The 24665-nt window shown below is 46.5% G+C and overlaps 1 protein-coding gene across 2 annotated transcripts in view; it reads right to left on the bottom strand.

The window, feature by feature from the left end:
* HDHD2 (haloacid dehalogenase like hydrolase domain containing 2) overlaps positions 1-24215 on the bottom strand; it is a 426244-nt gene extending 402029 nt beyond the window's left edge. The window contains exon 1 of one of the 2 annotated variants that reach the window (XM_077936505.1): positions 24192-24215. The gene's annotated coding sequence lies outside the window, so the exon portion shown is untranslated. The remainder of the gene's footprint in view (positions 1-24191) is intronic. The other variant, XM_077936504.1, reaches the window with a different exon arrangement.
* Positions 24216-24665: the final 450 nt, after the last annotated feature.

Raw genomic sequence — 24665 nt, 5'->3', positions numbered from 1 at the left:
ACTCCCCCCCCCCACACACTTGCGAGTTATTAATATTGGCAGCGGAAGTTCTCTCTGATCTGGTCTCTTGTATGGAAAAAAATAAATCTCCACCACAAGAATTAAGTTTCAAAGCTTCACTTGCAGAAACTTGATTTAACTGTTACAAAAACAATAAATAATGCATTGTCTCAGTTATATATTTCCCTTCTTACGTATACTGATCACAGTATAAGGCTCCGGAACGGAACATATCTTTCTTGAAAACCAGCCTTTTCAGCTAAAAGCCCAAATAAACTCTGTCCCCCTCTGTTTGCAGCTTTGCTTGAAATTTGGGCAATGCCCAGAGGGATCTGGGGCTACTTGCAAAACAGCTCGTGACTCTGAGTAGTCTGAGCTGCTTCATTAACACAAGGAAACACTATGAAATTCTGTTGTCTTTGTCCATGGAGTTTCCTTGGCAGGGATACTGGAATGGCTTGCCGGTTCCTGCTCCAGGTGGATCACATTTGGTCAAAACTCTCCACTATAACCTGTCCATCTTGGGTGGCCCTGCACGGCATAGCTCATAGCTTCTCTGAGTTATTCAAGCCCCTTCGCCACAACAAGGCAGTGATCCACCCTGATGTTGGGAAAGATGGAGGGCGCAAGGAGAAGGGGACGATAGAGGACGAGATGGTTGGACAGTGTTCTCGAAGCTACCAGCATGAATTTGACCAAACTGCGGGAGGCAGTGGAAGACAGGAGTGCCTGGCGTGCTCTGGTCCATGGGGTCACGAAGAGTCAGACACAACTAAACGACTAAACAACAACAACAAATGAAATTCTATCCAAAGACCTGTGACTCCGTCCCAAAAGCTAGCACACCCCATCTTTGCAGTGGGAAAAATACAAGCCTTCATCATGTGTTCACACATTTTTCACAGTAACTTAAAAAACAACAACAGTAAAATTAAAATTATACACCATTTTATGGAATATTAAATAACTTCAACATACACACCCTTGCCAACACCCCCTCAGACAAGGGGTGGGGATTCTTTAGTTGTGATTCCTGACTTGCAGAGAGTTATAGTACTATTTACCCTTTCGGCCCCTTCCAATTCTACAGTTCTGTGATTCTATGATCCAGTCAACACTCCTTCAGTGTCAAAACCATCTCTTAACTAGGAATGGGCGGAAAGTTTGGTTCAGGCAAATCAAACCAGTTCATAATTCCTGAAACAATATGCGGACCAAAACAAAGTTATCCTTTGAAATCTGCACTTCTCTGAATTTTGCAACCAAGAAATATACTAGGGCAAAGTGTGAATAACCACAAATATTGCCATGGAAATAATATGCAGACATGCATTCTGTATGGGAAACTTGTTTGCAAACTTGTATTGGGCAAAATTGCATACAGATATGTGTTTATTAGGAGAAAGTCATGCATAAATGCTGTTGATTTTCCATGAGAAGTTAAAAAAACAAACCATGATTTCACAATCTGAGGTGGAGATGTAGGGAACAGATTTTAACATGCGGAAAATAAGAACATGACAGAAATGGACACCGACAGTCTTGTCTATCTCTAGCCCTGACCACAGACCAGGTTGGGAGCTGGAGGGAGCTGGAGTGCCCTTTCTTAACCTTACATGGGCCATTGGCCTTCCTTGCCTCCACTTCACACTGATAAAATGTAGTACAGTGGTACCTCGGGTTACATACGCTTCAGGTTACAGACTCCACTAACCCAGAAATATTACCTCAGGTTAAGAACTTTGCTTCAGCAATCGTGCTCCTGTGGCTCAGTGGCAGCAGGAGGCCCCATTAGCTAAAGTGGTGCTTCAGGTTAAGAGCAGTTTCAGGTTAAGAACAGACCTCCAGAACGAATTAAGTCCTTAACCCGAGGTACCACTGTATTATAATAAATGTTTATGATTATTTCTGAAATATGGAGAGAGCCTTTGCTTTGTTATCCACAGCTCACTAAGCTCTCCCCCTGTCTAGGAACATTGCTCAGCCACCAATCACTCTTCCCCCGTTATTTAAGATCACGTTACAATACAGAACTAGGCCACGCAATAAAAAATTATAAAATAAAGGAGGGGAGGAGCAAAGGTTGCATTGATTTAATAATTAGCAATTATGATTGCTGCAGTATTAATTGCATATTTCCATAGCCCTCATGCCCCAAGGGCTGAACTACGAGCAGCGGTTAGAGACTGTTAAAACCAAAAACTAAAAGTCATAAAAAAGAAAGGGAGCACAGGAAGCAGCTCTACCAGGGTGTGCTGGTCCCATGGGTTACCCGAGAGGCGAGGTCCAAGTCTGGTCTGTGGTCAAAGGTGCAATGTGGAGGCAGTCCATAGTAGCCGAAGCTGGGTGCAGGGCAGGGAGTTGGATGAAGTCAAGAACAGGCATGCAAGCAGGGAGCCAGGGCGGGCCAGGAGCTCAGGCAGGAAAGCAGGACAGGGTTCAGGCAGGAACTAGCAACCAACAATGTTGCTCCCGCAACTTGGGCCTGGGGCTGGCCGGCTTTTATCTGCCCCGAGGCATAGGGCGGCCCCGATCCTCTGGTGACTCGCCTCTCCTGGCCTGGAGGCGAGCACTCCTCCTGCGGGAACTTAGTTCCCTCCGCCTCTCTGTCCTGAGCCTCTGCAGCCCAGGAGAGGCTGGAGGGTTATTGGACCCAGAGGCAACCTCAGCTTCCCCTGATGGGGCTGAGAGTGGAGCACCTGCAGGCAATGGGTCCTCCATCACCTCAGGAGCCAGAGCAGACTCAGCTGATGCCTGCTCCTGAGGACCCAGCACAGGTGAGGACCCTTCAGGCTCATGCCCCAGCCCCGGCTCAGCTGGTTCTGGAGGCGGGGACTCCTGTGCAGACTGGTATCCCTCAGGCTCAGCATCCGAGACCGAATTCCAGCCATCACACCGGGGAAGACTCGGGGACAGAAATCTAGGGCCCGGCTCAGCAGAGTGGGGCTGGCTTACCAGATGTGGAGTAATGCACATCATCCTTTGGGTTTGCTAATTGGGTGGAATAGGGTGTAGGAATAGATTTAGGCACTAGGAGAGGATATATTATTCTGTTATTATCCTTCCTTGCTCATGTGAGTGAGATCAGCAGAGTACCATCCTTTAAACATGGAAGCAAATACAAGATGGATGGATTGATTTAACCTTCTAGAAACAACAGTCTAGGATGCTTTAAGGGAGACTAGATTTTTCTGGTACTACCCCTTTTCTCCCCCTTAAAAATAACCATCTCACACACACATTGTTTTGTGAAGAAGTAAAAGTAGTATTTACTTACATAATCTAGGTCTTGAAGCAAAGGTACAGCAGTAAAATGAAGGCAGGTTTATAAATACTATCTAAGTTACTAAAGTCCAAAATCTAAGTTCAAATTGGTGTCTGAGCTGCAGAGGTCAGATATGCATGTGTGATCAGCTTGGAGACATGATGAAGAAAGAAGCGGATGCCCAGGCAGGAAGTATGTAGTGTTACAGCTTCCTGACAAGGCAGACAAGGGAAGTGATCTGTCAGAGTTCTCTCTAGCAAAATTTTACAGCCAAGCCTCAGCACCTTCATGTTCCTCTCTAGCAAGACATGAATTGTTGATTTGACTGCAATAATGTATCACAGCAGAGAGGTGAAAACAGGTGAGTCAACTCATTCTAGTTGTGTCCATCCTCCTCCCTGTTGAGAAACAAAGGCTGGCTATCATTTCCTCCTCCGCTTTGCTGGACTGGTTGTACAAACCTTGTGAAAATAAACCAAGTCGTTTTTTTAAAAATCCACATTGAAACTGCATGGCTTTTTGCAAACTGCTTTGAGGGTTTATTACAATCAAGCGGTATATCAATGTGGGGTGGGGTTAAGTGAGGGTAAAGCTGAGCTTGGTGGGGCAGTGCCCCATTCATCCTAATGGACCAGCGTCTACTGCAAGACTGAGCAGAACATGGAGCCAAGCTCTGGATCCACCAAGGAGATGTTTCCATGCAAGGAAGCAATGTTGTTTAGTTGTTTAGTCATGTCCGACTCTTTGTGACCCCATGGACCAGAGCACGCCAGGCACTCCTGTCTTCCACTGCCTCCCGCATGCTGGTAGCTTTGAGAACACTGTCCAACCATCTCATCCTCTGTCATCCCCTTCTCCTTACGCCCTCCATCTTTCCCAACATCAGGGTCTTTTCCAGGGAGTCTTCTCTTCTCATGAGGTGGCCAAAGTATTGGAGCCTCAGCTTCAGGATCTGTCCTTCCAGTGAGCACTCAGGGCTGATTTGCTTCAGAATGGAGTGGTTTGATCTTCTTGCAGTCCATGGGACTCTCAAGAGTCTCCTCCAACACCATAATTCAAAAACATCAATTCTTCGGCGATCAGCCTTCTTTATGGTCCAGCTCTCACTTCCATACATCACTAATGGGAAAACCATAGAAGGAAGCAATGAGGTACCAGCTAATCACCTCCAGCCTTGCAGAGATCTGGCAAGTATCCAACAGCCCGGGCCAACACCTGCCAAGACCCCTGTTCTGATTTCCACAGGCAAAGGTGGTGCAACATAACTCCTGCGGGGAGCTGTTTTTCTGAGACCGTTACCTGGCCTGTCGTTTGCACGATGGGAGGCCGGCTGACAGGTGATGGAGCTGGGGCAAGACATCGGTGGCTGGGATACAGATATCAAAATGGGAGATCGTGCCCCATTGTAATTATTCCGTGCCTGCAGCTCTTGAAGAAGAAGAGAGGTGTCTCTGCCGGTTAGCCTGGCAAGATTTCAACCCCGATAATTGCTTTCTGCCACTGTCAGTCTCCCCCGGTGCCATTTCGAAGGTTGGGGGGGAGAGAATGAGAGGCCTTCTTCACGTGAGCCAAGCTGAGCTGCTGTTACTTTGCAATGATAGAGAAAACAAAAGAAAACCAGGCTGCATTCTTTGCAGATAATCCCCAAATTCCAACTTTTATGTGTTTTGATGTCGATTTGCAGAATTCTAGGACAAAATTAGATAGTTCCAGGTCTTAGAGGTTGCCGTACATCCAGGTTTCCCCAGACACTGTCAAAATGCCGTCCAGTGTGACTTTTGATGAATCGGCAGCTAGGGCAATTCTTTAAAGAAAAAAGGGGGAGGTGTTCCCCCCCAAAGTTCAACAACTTTGCCCCCTTGTCAACATTCGTCCGGATTTTCACTTTTGGGAATATGGCAACCCTACAGGTGGACCTTCATAATATTTCGCTCTGTGTGGGGCCATTTGATGCTCTCTCCATGGCCGTTGCTTAAACCGGGCTTGGGGAAGAAGGCACAAAACTCAGTCAGGGTCCTAGAGCCCCCCACCGCCTTCCCAAAGCCCAGTAAGCACTTGACCAACTTTGGGAAGGAGTGATATCCAAGGCAACACAATGACCAAGTACAACAACGCAATGTCAATATAAACTCTTTATATAATCTACACAGAACATTAAGCAGTATGAAATATACACTCTCTGCAAAACCAAATAAACAGAAATCTTATAAATCTCTGAAAGTCATAAATTATGCACTCTGGATGGATTCTCTTGAAAACATAGACCCAAATAAACATAAGTCTTATAAGTCTCTGAACATCTTTGTGGACTATGCAAGTCTCTGAAAGAAGCAATGGATCAGATTCTTATCTGGTGAAAACAAGCCGTGAAGCTTTGTTTTATGACGTCCAACGCTGCCAAAGTGGTCCACAAACAGACGTAGTGAACAGTAATTCCGGATACATCCACTGTTTCGTGGAAATCTTCAGCACAGCAGAAGGATACAGAAATGCTTCATAAGCCCATCTATATGGTGAATGGAATTGTATAACAACAATAGCTATGGAGCAGTGGTCATGAAGGAGGCAGGAGGGTCTTGTCAGAGCCCTCCCACCTCCTTCCCGAAACAGACAAGCGCTTACCGGCTTTTGAGAAGGCGTTCTGCTTGGGTACATGCCTGGTGAATCCACACTGCATGCACTGCCCTAAATCCGCTTCTTGGTATGTGAGAGAGGGAGGGAGGCTGATGCAGAGAACAATAACCTGTAGACCCTCTGGAAGACAGGGGACTTTACCACCTCTCAGCAGCCTCAACCAGCATGCCCAATGGTCAGGGATGGTGGCATCACTCTGATCTGGCCACAGTGATCCACGCGACGGTCACCTCCAGGTTTGATTATTGTAACTCTACGTGGGGCTGCCCTTGAGACTGACCCAGAAACTCCAGCGGGTGCAGAATGCAGCGGCGAGGCTCCTTACGGGGTCCTCGCTGTGGGATCACATTCATCCTGTGCTTTACCAACTGCGCTGACTCCCGGTGGAGTACAGGGTCAGGTTTAAGGTGCTGGTTTTGACCCTTAAAGCCCTATGTGGCCTAGGACCCACTTACCTACGGGACCGCCTCTCCTGGTATGCCCCACGGAGGACCTGAAGGTCCACAAATGACAACACTTTGGAGGTCCCAAGTCGCAAGGTGGTTAGATTGGTCTCAACTAGGGCCAGGGCCTTTTCAGTACTGGCCCCGACTTGGTGGAACGCTCTGTCACAAGAGACTAGGGCCCTGCGGGACTTGACATCTTTCTGCAGGGCTTGCAAGACGGAGCTGTTCCACCTGGCCTTTGGTTTGGACTCAGTCTGACCCTTATGTTTTCCCTCCCCTTCTGGTTTTGATCTATAAAAGGTAAAGGTACCCCTGCCCGTACGGGCCAGTCTTGACAGACTCTAGGGTTGTGCGCCCATCTCACTCAAGAGGCCGGGGGCCAGCGCTGTCCGGAGACACTTCCGGGTCACGTGGCCAGCGTGACATCGCTGCTCTGGCGAGCCAGAGCCGCACACGGAAACGCCATTTACCTTCCCGCTAGTAAGCGGTCCCTATTTATCTACTTGCACCCGGGAGTGCTTTCGAACTGCTAGGTTGGCAGGCACTGGGACCAAACAACGGGAGCGCACCCCGCCGCGGGGATTCGAACCGCCGGTTTTGATCTATGGGCTACTATTAAAATGAGGCTGCATTTTAAACTGTATTTTTAACCTGTATTTTAAATTGGTTTCCCCACCCCATTATGTTTTTATTGTAATTTTACTGATGTTAGCCGCCTTGAGCCCGGCTCTGGCCGGGGAGGGTGGGGTATAAATAAAAATTTATTATTATTATTATCTGCAATGGCCACAATCTAGCCTCCATGGTGTTTGATATACAGCAGTTGTTCCATGCACACTAGTCATCTTCCCCCAGCATTGCAGTCATTGTTTGCTGAGCATGTGTGCAACCCTGATGCTCATTGCCTGGTGATGTCAATAAACACAATGCAGGTTAAATATGCACTTCAGTGCAGACAAGGCAGGCGGGCTACAGATTCATAATAGTGTTGTGAGATTTTTGATTAAGGGTGGTGGGTTAGTCTGTGTTCTTAGACCCTTCTAATTCCTGGATAGAGCATTAAAATCCAAGCTGGGATTCAAATTCGCAGAATAGCCAGGCTAACTTCCTGGTGTGATTAAAGGTAAAGGTAAAGGGACCCCTGACCGTTAGGTCCAGTCATGGCCAACTCTGGGGTTGCGGCACTCATCTTGCTTTATTGGCCGAGGGAGCCGGCGTACAGCTTCCGGGTCATGTGGCCAGCAGGACTAAGCCACTTCTGGCGAACCAGAGCAGCGCACAGAAATGCCATTTACCTTCCCGCCAGAGCAGTACCTATTTATCTACTTGCACTTTGACATGCTTTCGAACTGCTAGGTTAGCAGGAGCAGGGACCAAGCAACGGGAGCTCACCCTGTTGCGGGGATTCAAACAGCTGACCTTCTGATCGGCAAGTCTAAGGCTCTGTGGTTTAACCCACAGCGCCACCCGCGTCCCTCCTGGTGTTATTACAGTCCTCTAAATATGGGTTGTGAAGGTAACAAAGGAAGCGGCTCTGTGCCGGATGCCAAATGGGTGGGTTCCCCTCCTTCAACTCATTGGTAGTTAGTTAGACAAGACAAAGGCCACAGCTAAGTTGTGTGTGCATGTAATAATAATAATAATAATTTATTATTTATACCCCGCCCATCTGGCTGGGTTTCCCCAGCCACCCTGGGCGGCTTCCAACTGAATATTAAAAACAGTACAGCATCAAACATTAAAAACTTCCCTAAAGAGGGCTGCCTTCAGATGACTTTTAAAAGTAAAATAGTTGTTTATTGCCTTGACATCTGCTGGGAGGACATTCCACAGGGCAGGCACCACTACTGAGAAGGCCCTCTGCCTGGTTCCCTGTAACCTCACTTCTCACAGGGAGGAAACCGCCAGAAGGCCCTCGGCACTGGACCTCAGTGTCTGGGCTGAACGATGGGGGTGGAGACTCTCCTTCAGGTATACAGGACTGAGGCCGTTTAGGGCTTTAAAGGTCAGCACCAACACTTTGAATTGTGCTCGGAAACGTACTGGGAGCCAATGCAGATCTCTCAGAACCGGTGTTATGTGGTCCCAGCGGCCACTCCCAGTCACCAGTCTAGCTGCCGCATTCTGGATTAATTGCAGTTTCCGGGTCACCTTCAAAGGTAGCCCCACGTAGAGTGCATTGCAGTAGTCCAAGCGGGAGATAACTAGAGCATACACCACTCTGGCAAGACAGTCCGCGGGCAGGTAGGGTCTTAGCCTGCATACCAGATGGAGCTGGTAGACAGCTGCCCTGGACACAGAATTAACCTGTGCCTCCATGGACAGCTGTGAGTCCAAAATGACTCTCAGGCTGCGCACCTGGTCCTTCAGGGGCACAGTTACCCCATTCAGGACCAGGGAATCCCCCACACCCGCCCGCCCCCAGTACTTCTGTCTTGTCAGGATTCAACCTCAATATGTTAGCCGCCATCCATCCTCCAACAGCCTCCAGGCACTCACACAGGACCTTCACCGCCTTCACTGGTTCTGATTTAAAGGAGAGGTAGGAAACTAGAGGAAGCTGTAAGCTGGAAACTAGAGGAAGAAGCAGGCTGAAGCCTGCGAGGGAGAGCAATGCCTGATACCTGAATCCAATACCCTCTTAAGGTATAAATGCTGTGAACCCTTCACTTGTAGGCTCAGGTGGGGTATATAAATCATACAGACATAGATGTATGTATGATACATACATATATCATACAGACACCACAGTCTCTGCTGTCCCTCATTCCAAACCCTGGCTAAGTGCCTGGAATGTGGCACCGCTTGGAGTTTGGGGCGGCAAGCAACATTACGGAAATGGACACCAGTTGCCACAAAACATACCCTCCACTGCTCGCTAACTTGCTGTATGCTTGGTGATTTTACACATGCAAAAACTTGTGCTTTGGGTTTTGTCCCCCCCCCCCCCCCGTACTGGGATAATTTCATATCTGTAACTGGGAAGCCACTTCAGAATCTGTAGAGAAATCAAACTCTCCCCAAAAGAATGTCAATAAACCAGAAAATGCATCTTCCTTGCCATCTCCCGCTATTTAAACCGCCAGGAGCACGGCTTTCCTCGCCATCGTGTGCACACACATATTATTGTGTGTCTTTCTGATCCTACTTATCCCCGAGAATTTCTTTTAAAGCTTGCGTTTGGAAAGCCATAAATATGAAGTAACTGAGTGGATTTTATGTCTGGCACAATACTTAGCAATTGTGTTATCCCACAAGGTGCAGCATACAATGGTACCTCGGGTTACAGATGCTTCAGGTTACAGATGCTTCAGGTTACAGACTCCGCTAACCCAGAAATATTACCTCAGGTTAAGAACTTTGCTTCAGGATGAGAACAGAAATCGTGCAGCGGTGGCAGCAGGAGGCCCCATTAGCTAAAGTGGTACCTCAGGTTAAGAACAGTTTCAGGTTAAGAATGGACCTCCAGAATGAATTAAGTACGTAACCAGAGGTACCGCTGCGATTGAAGGGAGAGAGGAAAAAAACATACACAAACACAAACACGAAATAAGATACTGAAACCTGAAAACTCAGTGTAACTAAGAAAGAATAAAGACAAACCCAACCACACAAGGTGCCATTGAAATTTGAGACCCCAAGGTCCGCCACTGACTAGATTTGGGGATAGATCGAAAGCCATAAGTGCTGCGATCCAATGGCTGCCCTACGTATACAGTGGCCGCCTAAAATGTACAGAATATATAGTTGTGTCCGACTCTTTGTGACCCCATGGACCAGAGCACGCCAGGCACTCCAGTCTTCCACTGCCTCCCACAGTTTGGTCAAACTCATGTTTGTAGCTTCAAGAACACTGTCCAACCATCTCATCCTCTGTTGTCCCCTTCTCCTTGTGCCCTCAATCTTTCCCAACATCAGGGTCTTTTCCAGGGAGTCTTCTCTTCTCATGAGGTGGCCAAAGTATTGGCGCCTCAGTTTCAGGATCTGTCCTTCCAGTGAGCACTCAGGGCTGATTTCCTTCAGAATGGATAGGTTTGATCTTCTTGCAGTCCATGGGACTCTCAAGAGTTTCCTCCAGCACCATAATTCAAAAGCATCAATTCTTCGGCGATCAGCCTTCTTTATGGTCCAGCTCTCACTTCCATACATCACTACTGGGAAAACCATAGCTTTAACTCAAATTAGACCTATTATAAATGGGGTTACCCAGTAAAAGCGAGTACACACCTCTCATTGAGTTTGATACATACTTAAGGTGCATATGTAAGAGGCTCATTTATATTCTGGGAACGCTTCATGTTCTTAAAAGGGTAAAGGACCACTGACAGTTAAGTCCAGTCGCAAGCGACTCTGGGGTTGAGGCGCTCATCTCACTTTACTGGCCAAGGCAGCCGACGTTTGTTCACAGACAGTTTTTCCGGGTCATGTGGCCAGCATGACTAAACCACTTCTGGTGAAACCAGAGCAGCACACGGAAAAGCCGTTTACCTTCCTGCCAGAGCGGTACCTATTTATCTACTTGCACTTTGACGCGCTTTCAAACTGCTAGGTGGACAGGAGCAGAGGCCAAGCAACGGGGCCTCACCCCATTGCGGGGATTAAAACCACGACCTTCCGATCGGCAAGCCCTAGGCTCAGTGGTTTAGACCACAGCGCCACCCACGTCATGTTCTTATGTAGCTGCATTGTTTTATACTTTCCAGATGCCCCATTACCATATTCTAAAGTAGTGTGTGTTCTATGTTATAAATCAAGCCCCACTAGGTGTTGCCCCCCCCATCTATTTCTTATCAATAAAAGATTCAACGAGGTGCGAGCAAATTTTTATTCTGAAAGTGTGGCCCAGAGGGAAAAAGTTTGAGAACCACTGTTTTAAGGGGGTGCAGGAATCGGCTTCCCAACTCATGTATTTGACCAGAAAAATACACTGTTCCGTCCTTTCTCATGTTATATAAACAAAGACGAAATAAGCAGTTGGGCAAAAAATAATGCAACATGTGAATTGATCCTAGACAGCACAGAATAAATGATTAAATACAAAAGAAACAGGAGTGTGCTTAATTTCCCAAAGTACAAAAAAGACCAGCAGGATGAGCACAATATAAAGTCCCATAGCTGATCTAATTTGCACCCTGTTGAAGTACAGTATAAACTCTCAATGCAGAAACCAGCTTTTCCTATAGTGAGTCAGATCCTCTTGCCCCAAGAGAGGGATAAGGACTGATCCATTGACTATGAATTTAATTTATCTCAACACCTTTCACTAGTTAAACAGTTAGGAAGACAGCTTTGTCCAGTATGTGTGCATACACATATTAGTGTACGCTATTTCCCGTACCACTTATCCCCGGGAATTTACTTGGAAGGTAGCTTGCGGAAATTCATAAGTATGATGCGGTTCTTTGGATTTTTACCTCCCGGTCAATGTTTAGCAATGTAGTCATTCCGTAAGCCGTGACACCGAGGGTTAGGCAGAAGGACGGCGAAAGAATACGTAACAACATTCGGAGAGGGGAGGGGGAGATGGATGAAAAGCTCATCCGAACCAACGAATCATAGCAGGTCAGACGGCTGACCAAATTAGGTGCTGCAAATGCACAACACATGTGATACAACGCTGTGTCTGCTCTGACTTCTTCTCCTCTGGATCAGGCTGGTGTCTCATCTAGTAGACAACAGTAGACTCCCCTCCCTCTGTTTCTGGCAACTGGTGTTCAGAAATGTCCTGCCCCTGACAGTGGAGGTGGAACTTGCATGGTGGTCATGTGATAAGGGAAAAATGTACTGGTAAAATATATGCAACAAACTAAAGAAGATCTTTAGATATACGTTTTTGAAAAAGCCAGAGGCATTCTTGTTAGGAATGGTAGGAGAAGATATAGTCAAGAATGACCAGAAATTATTTTTATATGCAACAACAGTGGCGAGGTTCCTGCTAGCCCAGGTCTGGTAAAGGTAAAGGGACCCCTGACCATTAGGTCCAGTCGTGGCCGACTCTGGGGTTGCGGCGCTCATCTTGCTTTATTGGCCAAGGGAGCTTCCGGGTCATGTGGCCAGCATGACTAAGCCGCTTCTGGTGAACCAGAGCAGCGCACGGAAACGCCATTTACCTTCCTGCCGGAGCGGTACCTATTTATCTACTTGCACTTTTGATGTGCTTTCGGACTGCTAGGTTGGCAGGAGCTGGGACAGAGAGAAGGGGGCTCACCCCGTCACGGGTAGAAGAATGGCGACAGAAGGTAATGGAATATGCAGAAATAGCCAAATTAACAGGGAAAATTCGACAACAGGGTGAGGAAACATTTCAAAAAGAATGGGAAAAATTTGTGTCATATATAGGAAAGATAAGATGAAATAGTGAAACCAGTAGAATTGGAAATAAACCTTATAATGAGAAAGATTAAGATAAGTGGTGGATAATGAAAATAATAAGAGCAGCGCACGGAAACCCCATGGTGGTACCTATTTATCTACTTGTACTTTGTACTTTCGAACTGCTAGGTGGGCAGGAGCAGGGACTGAGCAACAGGAGCTCACCCCATCACGGGGATTCAAACCGCCGACCTTCTGATCGGCAAGTCCTAGGCTCTGTGGTTTAGACCACAGCACCACCTGTGTCCCTTTTTTAAACGTTATTTTAGAGTAAAAAAATTTGTCTTATGCACAGAAAAGTCCAGCAAATGCTTCATACACAGCATTTCAGGGCAGAGTTTTAAATGTGAAGCTACCAATTTGGACCGTGACTAGGCATGCGGGTTTAGCCTCTCTTGCATCATGTTTAAACTGCTGGCATCCGTCTGTCTCGAGAGACAATGGCATGCGCCGTGGTGTGTGTGCGCACAAGCCTGGGTAGTGTGAATGGAGATCCTGGGCTGCCCAGATGACAAGACCCCGCCCGGCCTCGCTGATGTGGTCCAAAGGAAAGTAGATCCAAAGGAAAGTGAGCTCCCTTGCCCTGGGAGAAAGGCAAAATATAGCATAAATTTTAAAATTCTAGGCATCTTCATGTTAAAACAACAACAACTGCTCCTCACATAGTGTCTTCACCTGGGTTCTTAGAAAATGGCCTCCAGTCCAAGTAGATAAAACTATGACTAGATGGGTCCAAGTTCTGACTCAGAATAAAGAATTCCTTGTGTGATCCTTCATACACAGCATACATTTATTTTGGTTTTTTTAATCTATTTTTTATTAATTTTCAATATCACATCAAATAAACATTTAAAAAATAAAAAAATAAAAATAAAATAAAAACCTTACAACACTGTTTAGACATTCAATAAAACATCCAAGTGTGGGATTTCTCAAATCCCTTGACTTCCCTCTGCCCCTTCCCGTGGTTCCATTATTTCATCATTAATTCATGCATGTCTGTGTAATATTATTCATCTTATTGTATCCCATTGTATCTTTTATCATCATATTGCAAATGTTTCTTAAAATCCTGCCAATGTGTTAACTTGTATACATTGCTTTAAAAATATGCAATAAAAACTTCACATTCGTTTTTAAATTTGTTATAGTCTTGATTTCAAAGTTTCTCCCTTAATTTAGCCATTTCCGCATATTCCATTAATTTATTTTGCCAGTCTTCTTTTGTGGGGAGCACACAGCATACATTTAAAGGACGTGGCTGCCTCAAAGAATCCTGGGAATTGTAGTTTGTTAAGGGTGCTGGTAACTTTAGCTAGTTGAAAGGTAAACTAAAGTTCCCAAGATTCTTTGGAGGAATCCATGTGTTTTGAAAATGTATGGCATATACACAGCCAAAGATTGGGCATGTTGTGAGTTTTTGAGTGATGAGTGAGATATAAATTCTACAAAAACATAAAATAAAATAAAATATTCCCTCTCCACACACACACACACACACACACACACACACACACGAGAAAGAGTTTTTTTCAGCAATTGTTCAAATAACTGTTGTAGAGTACGGGTAGTATCAGATGTCTGCAAGCTTCTATCTACTTTTTTTACTTTGCCTTTAGAAATATTCTGCATTGCTATAATTAGGTGTACAGACTCTTGCGCTTATTCCACAGATATTCTTCCTTGGAAATTATGTGCAATACTCTCACATCTGTACCAAGTCAACCATGAGGGATTGAAACTTGTGGATTTAAAAGAAAACCCTGAAAGTAGAGAGCATTCGAACCTTCTCTTGCCACACAAACACAAAAACACCTTCAGGGACTGAATCACACACACCTCCTTCGTGTTAAAGGTCAGAAAAGGTGGACGCGTCTCATCAACGCGTTAACACAAAATATCTAATTGGCTTGATTTTTTAGTCTTAAGGCAGAGAGTCAAAACAACCCCACATGTACACTTGTATTTACAAATCCTTCTAGCGGTTGATAAAAAAACCAGCGGCGAAGCAGTTAAGCTATTGGCAACAAGCAGTTCCTAATAAACACTCAGCTAATTCTGTAGGAAAAGCACTAATTAGAAAAGCAATAATAATCGGTGTAATTGCTCTAAATTACCCTCCAAACAGAGAAGTGTGTTTGGGTACCATAAACGCAGCTGCCGGAGGAGAGCATTCGCTCCTAGCCAAAGCCGGCTCCACTTCTCACGACTGCCCTCTAGAGGTGTTTGGGAGGGGGGGCAGCCCTTAGACGTGGAACAAAATATTCCAACACGAGGGCACCCGGTGGGTGTATCATGTAGTTGAGTTTTCAAGTGGTTGGGGTGGGGGGAGGGAGAAAGAGGCCACATTAAAAACAATACAACAACACCAGCAGCCAGTGATTAGTCACACAATTAACCGGCTCTATTGAGAACAATTTGGAAGCATCAAAATTCAACTAGGAGAGTTGTGACTCAGAAGAAAGCCGTTCCTTATGTGATCCTTCGTACACAGCACACAATTAAAGGTCACGGCTGCCTCAAAGAATCCTGGGAATTGTAGTTTGTAGATTAAAAGACGCCCGCTTCTTGGGAGAAAAGCAATGACAAACCTAGACAGCATCCTAAAAAGCAGAGACATCACCTTACCAACAAAGGTCTGTATAGTTAAAGCTATGGTTTTCCCAGTAGTGATGTATGGAAGTGAGAGCTGGACCGTAAAGAAGGCTGATCGCCGAAGAATTGATGCTTTTGAATTATGGTGCTGGAGGAGACTCTTGAGAGTCCCATGGACTGCAAGAAGATCAAACCTCTCCATTCTGAAGGAAATCAGCCCTGAGTGCTCACTGGAAGGACAGATCCTGAAGCTGAGGCTCCAATACTTTGGCCACCTCATGAGAAGAGAAGACTCCCTGGAAAAGACCCTGATGTTGGGAAAGATGGAGGGCACAAGGAGAAGGGGACGGCAGAGGACGAGATGGCTGGACAGTGTTCTCGAAGAGACCAACATGAATTTGACCAAACTGTGGGAGGCAGTGGAAGACAGGAGTGCCTGGCGTGCTCTGGTCCATGGGGTCACGAAGAGTCAGACACGACTAAATGACTAAACAACAACAACAAGAAGGGTGCTGGGAACTCTTTGAAGGGTAAACTAGAGTTCCCAAAATTATTTGGAGGAAGCCAGCAGTGGCGCACAGCCGCTCCAGGCGCTATGAGTTCATGCAACACCCCTGCTTTCTCCATAGACCCCTGACCGGCAACTGTGTTCCTCTGATGGGGCATTGCTAGGAGAACCATTTGCCTACAGATATGTGTGACCCACTAAAAACTGCCCCCCTTTAGCATTGCAGTTCCGGATTTCTGGAATGAAATTAGGCAAGCGCTTAGGATTCTTACCTTTAGGAGGCTACAGAAAACATCTTTTTAACTCACATCAGCCCCAGCCAGCGTGGCTGATGGCCAGGGATGATGGGAGTCGTAGTCCAACAATTTCAGAAAGGACCAGTTGGCTGAGAGCCAGTGTGGTGTAGTGGTTAAGAGCGGTGGACTCGTAATCTGGTGAACAGGGTTTGCTTCCCTGCTCCTCCACATGCAGCTGCTGGGTGACCTTGGGCTATTCACACTTCTTTGAAGTCTCTCAGCCCCACTCACCTCTTAGCCGCTTTGAGACTCCTTCGGGTAGTGATATAGAGGGGTATCAAATCCAAACTCTTCTATCCTGATTCTAAAGATTCAGGTCTGAGAAAGGCCTCTCCCTGAGATGTTGCTTGTCAGAGGAGACAACACCAGAGTAGGTGAGCACTAGTCTGTCAGGTTCTGATGTTAACAGGCTAAAATGTGCTTCAATAATTCTTCTGCACCGCTCTTACACCAACGGTGGCTCAGTTAGCAGCGGGAGCCTTCTGCCAATCTCCACAACACGGTCAAGATTACCCTCTCCTTGTGTAATTATAAGCCTCCGATGCACCTATCTATGTAGCAGGGTTATTTATCATGGCTTAACGACCCATTAAACACATACTGTACTTCATGAAGTGCCAAGACCACTTACGAACAATTACAGCCTCGCTACGAGAGAGCAAAGAAGAAGTGCGAGTGGAAAAACAAACAACTGGCCTCTGCATTCAACCATTGGTTGGTCAAGACCACCAGTTGTGGATCGAGGGCCCGGCCCCCACTATGTGAAATAAACACACAAGGACACGTGATATAAGGTTAATGGGCAAGAAAAGGCCACAACTTTATTGATTACAGCAGTGAAAAGGTATTGGCTTAGGCATTGGATGACTATAGGTGGTGGGTTTATTCAACAGTAGGTGGAGCCTGTTGATGCTCATCCAACTATAGGCTCACCCCTGATGTCACCGAGGGTCGTGCCATGGCCTCCCGCCAAGCAGGCATCGGACGGAATACACGACCGCCAGATTCCTTTAACGGAATAACCCACGGTAGATAGCATAGGCGATGGCCACACCTAGCCCTTGACACACATGAATCCAATGCCTAACCTACCCACCAATACCACAAAAGTTGTGACGATTGCTACGAGGTAGGCGAAAAAACCAAAAAGCTTAATGCCAAATGGAAAAATTCCTACCAGGCCCCCCAGACAACCAGGGCGACCAACCTAAGGTCCATATCAAGGCCAAAAAACCTAGACCCTGAGCTAAATGGGAGTGGAGGGTGGGTGACTCGCTGCGGGACGACGACGACTGAGGAGGAGGCGGAGCTGGAGCCGCAGCATTAAGCTGCTAAACACGCCCCCTGGAGACACCTGGTTGGCTGCCCCCGGTGGGCGTGGGCACCAGCCAGGTGAGGAGGGGCGGGGGCTAAGGCCCCCGGCCAGGGGCGGAGCTCGGGCTCCCGCCCACAACCACTCCCCTCTCTTCCAGGGAGGAGAGTCTTTGCAGGAAATTTTGAGCTATGGGCCTCCAGAGGGCGGCATCTTCTGAAACGCCACCTCTTTCGAAGTCATTGATTAAGTAATAGTTGTAGTAATATTTCTACTACTGCTACCATACAGAACTGTTCTTTGTTTTTACTATTATTTTTGCATTTATATCCCATTCAGGCCTCCCAGTGGTTTATAGCATTCTTGCAATGTGCAAGATAAATTTTACAGCACTGACTTGAGCTCTCCGGGGTGCAAACTGTCAGCATGCAGAGGGTTGCAAGGCCAGCTGGTTAGCCCCAGCTGGGTCGTCTCCTTCCAGCCGTCCCGCTGCGAAGACCCATCGGCCTCTGCTCCGACGTACATCAGCGACCTGGGCTTCAAAGCCAGGGCACGCTATTTCAGCAGAGCGAACTGCACACACAGAATAGGCGTGAGGCTTGTGGAAGCATACTACAAACTACAGATTTATTAATCATAAATCAGGACAAAGAAACATGTCGCCTCTCTCGTTGTCTTCCCAGAGAGACAGAGAAAAGCAAAAGCTATACACACAATGGAAGTTCCCAGCATACTGTGCTGGGATGTAATCAGACATGTGACATGCAACAGTTCCATGTCTGCTCCTTAAGGCGGAATGGAAATCTAAACACAAACTTGGGCAGTGTGTTTGGGGTCTTGTCTTCTGGCTGCCCAGATGACAAGACCCCCCCCCCCTCAGTCTCACTGATGTGGTCCAAAGGAAAGCAGAGCAATAGATTGGGCACCAGTTTGTTTTTTTAATGAGATATTTATTAAGCTTTTTTAGAATAATACAGTAAAAATGAAAAAGAAAATAGAAAAATACAAAATAAAAACAGTTAAAAACACACATATTTTCTGTTACTTATTTTCCTTTAACTTATTTCCCGGACCTCCTCATACCTCCCTTTTTTGTATTCCGCTTCAATTTATTGGTTCAGCAAATCCTTACCATTAAATTTTAACCCATTTATAACCCTTTTTTATATCTCTTAGAGCATTACAGCAGGAAACCCCTTAATTGCTATCCAACATCATTCTATCATTCATTAATTTTACAATATTTCTGTAGATAGTCTTTAAATTTCTTCCAATCTTCTTCCACCGACTCTTCTCCCTGGTCTCGGATTCTGCCAGTCATTTCTGCCAATTCCATATAGTCCATCACCTTCATCTGCCATTCTTCCAAAGTGGGTAGATCTTGTGTCTTCCAATACTTTGCTATAAGTATTCTTGCTGCTGTTGTAGCGTACATAAAAAAAGTTCCATCCTTCTTTGGCACCAATTGGCCGACGATGCCCAGAAGAAAGGCCTCTGGTTTCTTCAAGAAGGTATATTTAAATACCTTTTTCAGTTCATTATATATCATTTCCCAGAAAGCCTTAATCCTTGGGCACGTACCTTCAGTTTCTTTACATTTCCAACATTTATTATCAGGCAAATGGTAGATTTTTGCAAGCTTGACTAGATTGGGCACCAGTTTGGTTGCAGGAGTTGCCACTAGGAATCGTACAAGGTGCCATCCAACCATCTTAGGGACTCAACTCCATATTTTTTGGTAGGGTTTATTCCTTGGATTTCACTTGCTTTATTGACCGGAGGCTACTGTGGGTAGTAGCTGACCAGTGAGACACAGTGATCCTCTCCCACCAATGAAGACAACCCACAGTGCTCTGAAATATTATAAACAATTCAAATCTGCACATCAAACCATCTAAAAGCCACCAGAAACACAGCAGCAGCACAAAGTCAGTGTTAAAACCAGCCTAATGCCAGTAGGGACGCGGGTGGCGCTGTGGGTAAAAGCCTCAGCGCCTAGGGCTTGCCGATCGAAAGGTCGGCGGTTTGAATCCCCGCGGCGGGATGCGCTCCCGCTGCTCGGTCCCAGCGCCTGCCAACCTAGCAGTTCGAAAGCACCTTCGGGTGCAAGTAGATAAATAGGGACCGCTTACTAGCGGGAAGGTAAACGGCGTTCCATGTGCTGCGCTGGCTCGCCAGATGCAGCTTGTCACGCTGGCCACGTGACCCGGAAGTGTCTGCGGACAGCGCTGGCTCCCGGCCTCTAGAGTGAGATGAGTGCACAACCCTAGAGTCTGGCAAGACTGGTCCATACAGGCAGGGGTACCTTTACCTTTACCTTTAATGCCAGTAAGGGGAAAGGAATTTGGTGCAAGTATAGATCAGGGCTTTTGGTACCATCAGCCACAGTCACCAAGGATATTGTAGGACTGGGAAAGATTCAGAAAAGGGCAGCCCCTTTCCTGGGGGGTGGCGTGGCTCCCCTGTAGGGGAAGGTTGCAAAAAAAATGGGAGGGGGGAGTTATTAGTTTAGAGCATGGGTAGGCAAACTAAGGCCTAGGGGCCGGATCCGGCCCTATCGCCTTCTCAATCCGGCCCGCGGACGGTCCAGGAATCAGTGTGTTTTTACATGAGTAGAATGTGTCCTTTTATTTAAAATGCATCTCTTGGTTATTTGTGGGGCATAGGAATGTATTCATTTTTCCCCCCAGAGTACAGTGGTACCTCGGGTTAAGTACTTTATTCGTTCCGGAGGTCTGTTCTTAACCTGAAACTGTTCTTAACCTGAAGCACCACTTTAGCTAATGGGGCCTCTTGCTGCTGCCGCACCACCAGAGCACGATTTCTGTTCTCATCCTGAAGCAAAGTTCTTAACCCGAGGTAATATTTCTGGGTTAGCAGAGTCTGTAACCTGAAGCGTCTGTAACCTGAAGCGTATGTAACCCGAGGTACCACTGTATAGTCTGGCCCCCCACAAGGTCTGAGGGACAGTGGACCGGCCCCCTGCTGGAAAAGTTTGCTGACCCCTGGTTTAGAGAACAGGGGAGTGAGAGGAGACATGTATGAGGTGTATATAATTATTCATGGGGTGGAGAAATTGGATAGAGAGTCTTCCTCTCTGTCTCATAACACTAGAACTTACGGGCATCCAATGTAACTGAATACAGACCAGGACGGATGAAGTATTTCTTCACATAGCACAGAGTTAGACCATGGCATGACTCATGTTAGATGCAGTAAGGACAGCCACCAACTTCCTGCAGGGTCCAGGATCAGGCTGTTATGGGGTAAAGGAATGTGATAGCAATGAAGTGGTTTCTCTGCTAGGGCCACCATGTTTCAAAAACTTCTTTTATGAAACCACCGAAATTGTTGGGCCTTTTTTTTAGACAAACGCCAAAGTTGTTGAGCCTTTTTTTACATATACAAAAACATTTAAAATAACCATGATTTTTCGATTGACTTGCTTAAGATCCAGGACAAAGCGCACCGCTTTCTGGAAATCCCCCCCCCCCCCCGGACATCAATTCCACCTTTAAAATCCCAGTAATGTCCTGGAAAATCCAGACGTTTGGCAGCCCTTCTCTCTGCAGAACATGTAAGAGGCTGCTGCTCTCTGAACACACCAGTTAGGGAGTAAGCCCCTTGAATACAGTGGGGCTTACTTCTGAGTAAATATGCGGCACACCCTGCAGGCATGAAAGTGGCTTGCATTTTGTATTTGGGGAGGGTTTTTTTCTTTCGGCTGAAAAGGTTTCCTCCCCTTCATTTTATACGATCACCACAAAATTTAACAAATAACATTGGCGGTGGAAAGAAAAGGGGGAAACGGAAGAAGCAGGGCAATTCCCTCTTCCCCTGTTCATCCCTGACAATAAAGAGGAACATTTGAGAGAGTGGGTGATGCAGGCTGGCGTCACTCCGCTGAGACAGCAGCTCCTAAGAACCTAAGCGATACTTCTTCTGTTTTTTATTTTCTCCGCAATTAGTCCTCGTAGATACATATTAAATGCCTGCTGTTTCTTTTACACACACTCTCTCCCCCCTTTTCCAGACGCCCTCTTGTGTCTTGAGACCTCTCTTATTGTGCCTGGCCTGGCAGAGTGGAAAATTTAATTTGAAACTAATTAGCTTTGAAGTTGGTGAACATCCTCAAGTTACGAGGCTTCACCTTTCCCAAAGCGCGAGAAGGCCCAGGCTCACCTGTAGCCAACATTTGACAATGCCGGAATCAAGGGGGAGAGAACAAAAGACCCAGGATGGGCTATTGTGTGGGCTGAGAGGTCGAGGGTAGTTTATGACAAGGCTCTAATTAATAGTTTATTACCCGTAAATGACCGAAGGGGTCGCTTTTGTAAGCATTTAGTATTATTAGCTAAAGGTTTGGTTAGCATGCCAAAAGATCCTTATCAGCGCAATCAGCTTGTTCCGCTTTTCTTTGACTTTCAAACAACATGGGCCTTCGAGGTCCTTACTTTTGAGCTTCTCTGCACAGCCGGTTCTATTTGTGTCAACAACATTTCAGGTGAAACCTAAGGAGGACCCGGGCGCTCAATGGAGTCTCGGTCACGGAAAGGTCACTCCTGAATGGAAGCGGTCGTGGGCTCCCTGGCTTGGCGGCCTCGCCAACACAAAGGGACTAATTCTCCCCTCATACTGCCGGCAGGACTTTCACCTCTGACCCAACGCCCCTTCAGAAACCAGTGTCCTGAGTTGTGGTGGTGGAAAGGCCAGACAGAGCCGCTCGAAGCCAAAATGATGGGGGACTTTCTCTTCGGTATTATTTGCACACCTGCTTCCTTTACAGTGGTCCCTCTGGATACGAACGCGATCCGTTCCGGAGCCCCGTTCGCATCCTGAAGCAAACGCAACCCGCGTCTGCGCACGCACGGGTCGCGATTCGCTGCTTCTGTGCATGCACGTGACATCATTTTGACCGTCTGCGCATGCGTGAGCGGCGAAACCCGGAAGTAACACGTTCCGTTACTTCTGGGTTGCCACAGAGCGCAACCCGAAAACACTCAACCTGAAGCAACTTCAACCCGAGGTATGACTGTACAGTGGTGCCCCACAAGACGAATGCCTCGCAAGACGAAAAACTCGCTAGACGAAAGGGTTTTCCGTTTTTTGAGTCGTTCCACAAGACGAATTTCCCTATGGGCTTGCTTCGCAAGGCGAAACATCTTGCGAGTTCTTGCGAGTTTGTTTCCTTTTTCTTAAAGCCACTAAGCCGTTAATAGCCGCTAAGCCGCTAATAGCCGCTAAGCCGCTAATAGCCATGCTTCGCAAGACGAAAAAACCGCAAGACGAAGAGACTCGCGGAACGGATTAATTTCGTCTTGCGAGGCACCACTGTATTTGGAGCAAACCTGTTGATGCCCTCAAGGAAAGGGACGGTATGAAATAGTTCCAAAAATATACGTGGTTCTTGTGGGGCTTCCATGACATCTGCGCACTCAGGGTAGCTATGCACCAATCATTAGAAATTCTTTTTTCTAGTATTACTGCAACTTGCTTGTTTGCGGTTTACAGAACTTCCATTCACCCAACTGAGAACCATAGACTCAGACTTGTGGTAATACCACTGCTTTTTCCACCCTTTATTCTGTGATCCCCCCCCCCCCCGATTTTTTACGATTACTTTTTTTAGTTATTGGATTTTACCAGCGGCACAGAGGGAGAGAAAGACGCTTTGAGCCTCCTTGGAGGAAAACACAGAATATAATGCGATAAATAACTTCGGCATAGAAAAACATCCCTGCAAAACAGAAGCCAGGTGAATCAAATCAACAATCTCCAGAGAGTCGCAGGGCCCCTAAACCCTGCCATAATAAACAAGTGTGATTCTATTGTGCATATTTCTTTTTTCTTTTGTATTCGTTTTTTTAAAAAATGATTTTTAATCCATATTTTGATTTCTTACGTCCACTTAGGTTTCTTTCATGTTTGATTTTATCTGTATTTTCTGACCAATGTTTTATATTGTTCTCGGGAGTCTGTGGGATTTGTTTTTTCCTGATTAAGTGGTATATCAATCTTGTTAAATAAAAAATAAATAAATCAAAGACGGTGCTAGAGGACTTTTAGGTGTGCATCTGCTGCCAAAGGTTAACCCCACCCTGGAAAATTGTGATATTTTCCATTTCTTTTACCTGCCCTTCTTTTCTCTCCCCTGTTCCAGCATACAGACTCGTTCATTTTCAGTGCTGTGAAGTTTCGTCAGAGAACTCTCTTCCCTCAGTTCCCTGTTTCTCCATTATTTTCATGCAGGGCCTCATTCTGTACCCTTCCTACGGGTTCTTTCCCCCTCCAGCCTCCTTGGCTTCTCCGGATTGGTTCCGGATTCTTCTTTGCCTCTGGTTTCTCCATCTCTCAGGACCAATGCCCCATCCTGAGATTGCCCAAACTGAACATTTCAAAATTGGTTTTACTGCAGTTTCTTATTTATTTATTTTACACCAAAGCTCAGTTGAATACTTGTGTCAGGGTTCGTTATTATTTTTACATCAGTTTAAAGAGATGAGTTATATCAGCAGAAGTATCTGCCTTATTTTGCCGAACGCCCATCATTAATAACACAGTTCCCGTTTTGAGAGAATCTATAACTACTAGGGACGCGGGTGGCGCTGTGGGTAAAACCTCAGCCCCTAGGACTTGCCGATCGTCAGGTAGGCGGTTCGAATCCACGTGGCGGGGTGCGCTCCCGCTGCTCGGTCCCAGCGCCTGCCAACCTAGCAGTTCGAAAGCACCCCCGGGTGCAAGTAGATAAATAGGGACTGCTTACCAGCGGGAAGGTAAACGGCGTTCCGTGTGCTGCGCTGGCTCGCCAGATGCAGCTTGTCACGCTGGCCACGTGACCCGGAAGTGTCTCCGGACAGCGCTGGCTCCCGGCCTCTTAAGTGAGATGAGCGCGCAACCCTAGAGTCTGTTAAGACTGGCCCATACGGGCAGGGGTACCTTTACCTTTACCTTTATAACTACTAGCAGTGCAGCAATAAAATTGCTAGCACACTTGCTAAACAGGGTCCGATACGGCTTCAAATTGGATAGGGGACAGTTCTGTGATTCTACTATATTTTTATCCCACTCTTCCTTCATGGGAGAGCATATGTGGTACACAACTGTGGGATGTGATTCATGAGAGACAGTCAAGTACAACATTCCTTATAATGCTAGAGAAGGCATGCGAGGGTTTGGTCCAGCCAGTTGAAACTTCCTGTTCCTCCTGGCTGGAGCATCCTTCCTTTGGCATGTGATC

This window comes from Podarcis muralis, chromosome 11, assembly GCF_964188315.1.
Source record: "Podarcis muralis chromosome 11, rPodMur119.hap1.1, whole genome shotgun sequence".
Classification (NCBI taxonomy): Eukaryota; Metazoa; Chordata; class Lepidosauria; order Squamata; family Lacertidae; genus Podarcis; species Podarcis muralis.
The sequence above is the reverse complement of the archived record's forward strand: the minus strand, read 5'-3'. Positions and strand labels throughout refer to the sequence as shown.